Source organism: Lygodium microphyllum, chromosome 12 (assembly GCF_053477565.2).
Source record: "Lygodium microphyllum isolate KBCC chromosome 12, Lygodium_microphyllum_v1.1.10, whole genome shotgun sequence".
NCBI lineage: Eukaryota > Viridiplantae > Streptophyta > Polypodiopsida > Schizaeales > Lygodiaceae > Lygodium > Lygodium microphyllum.
Window position 1 is genome coordinate 23,718,142 of NC_141146.1, and position 1,972 is coordinate 23,720,113.

A 1,972-nucleotide genomic window follows, 5' to 3' on the forward strand; every position below is an offset into this window, starting at 1 on the left:
TGGAGGGCTCCTCGCTACATGTCACGCGTCAACCTTCTATCTTGCTTGACATCTCTCAAAGCCAAATCCATGTGGAAAATTTTCATTTGCAAATTGCCACTGAGAAGTTAGAACCCACTGCAAGAGCGTTGAGTCAAGCATTCCTATTATTATTTTTTTAAAGAAGTTACCGAGACAACGGGTTACGGGATATGCTCACCTAACATTAAATCAGCAAACCATAATGATTATGATCTAGATTAATGCAGGTTTATTTTTAAAAATGTGGGAAGAGATGCTGGCACGTGTGGGTGGAGGCGGGCACACGTGGGGTAGGGATTCTGATCAGGGATGCCATGCAAGACGAGAGAGTTTTAGTAAGGCGCGAGACCCCCATGCCGGGACAGGCGCTGGATACTATACTGCGATAGTGACAATGATGATGACAACACTAGAGTGAAGCCACCTCTCTGCATCAGTATCATATATCTATCTCCTCTCTTGCGGTGTGCCTGCGATCACAGCTCGTCTGTTTGTTGAGAGAGAGAGTGAGAGTTTGACCGATCAGCCTGTCTCCTCAATCACCCATCTCCATCCCCAGTGCTGCGTAGTCGCTCCTTCCACCACCTTTCCCGGCAGCTCCCATGGCCTCCCCCCAAGCCCGTAACCAAGCCTCCCAGGCCCGCGAGACTGCTGCCCGCTCCCGTGACATGGCCCGTGAACAGGCTCGCGAGACCCGTGAGCAGGCCCAGACCCTCTTCCAGAAGCTCAAGCAGCACAGCCCTGGCCCCCTTGGCTGGCTCGGCCTGCTCATCGGTGGTGGCATCCTTGCCACCGTCACCGTCATCACCCTCATCGTCCTCACGCCTGTGTTTCTTCTCTTCAGCCCCATCCTCGTGCCTGTCGGGATCTTCCTTTTCCTGTGCACGGCAGGTCTGCTCACGGCCATTGGGGCGGGCATTGTTACGGTGTCGGTGATCTCGTGGCTGTATAGGTACTTCAAAGAGGGCCATCCCCCAGGCGCGGAGCAGGTAGAGCATGCCATGCAGCAGGTGAGGCACAAGGCAAGGGACATCGGCGAGCAGTTGCAGACCAAAGTGCAGGAGGCAGCGCCGGGAGCGTGAGCGTGAGCACGGCGGCTTCTACGAATCGTGCTGCCGATGCGGAATTATTAGAATTATGGTTTCTTCGATTGTTGTAGCTTTGTAAATAAAGGATATTGTCGAATTTACCCCGGGCTGGCCATATTGTCATGAGACTTGCAGACGAGTGGTTCTTATATTGTTAATTGTACAGAGATTTTCAGCTCTGATCTTGGAGTATTTGATAATTGTACAGAGATTTGAGCTCTGATCTTGCAATACTTTTAGCTCTGATTTTAGCATATAATCAGTATATAGCACTTAGAAGTTTTTAAAAAAACGTCATGGAACGTGGGACTTCAGCTTCCCATGTTCCATGGCGGAGAAAGGGCATTACCAGCTCTTACTGGCTCTCACCTGCCAGGGCTGGTGAGGTAACAAGGCGCTTCTCTTCAGACCTGAAGCCCCTCCAATCCACAGTTCTTTGCTGACGCTGCATCCATCGAGACCATACTCTCCCTGTCGCGGGCCTGCCTGCATCCTTCCGAATCGCCGCTTCAGAAGGTTTTTAATCTCCCTTGCAAATCATTCAATTGCAATGTCTTCACCCTTCTTTAAATTGAAAACCTAAGGTAGTTTTGAGTTCTTAGTATCTTTAGTAGGTTGAATGTAAGTGTTTGCAGTAAAATGAAATAGCAAATTGTAAGCTAATAGTTTGCTAGTTGCTATAGTGCATATGACAGTTCAATAGTTTGATGTCATCAATGCTTTCAATATCAAATTCTTTCATTAGTGTACTACATATGATAGTTCAATAGGTTAAAGAAGTCAATAGTTTAAAGTTATCAATGCTTCTAATAGCAATTAATGTTCAATAGGTTAAAGAAGTCAATAAAGTTATCAATGCTTCT

At 47.8% G+C, this 1,972-nt stretch overlaps 1 pseudogene; it reads left to right on the top strand.

Moving 5' to 3' along the window:
* Window positions 1-477: 477 nt before the first annotated feature.
* Window positions 478-1,688, top strand: LOC148027544 (oleosin G pseudogene; annotated as a pseudogene).
* Window positions 1,689-1,972: the final 284 nt, after the last annotated feature.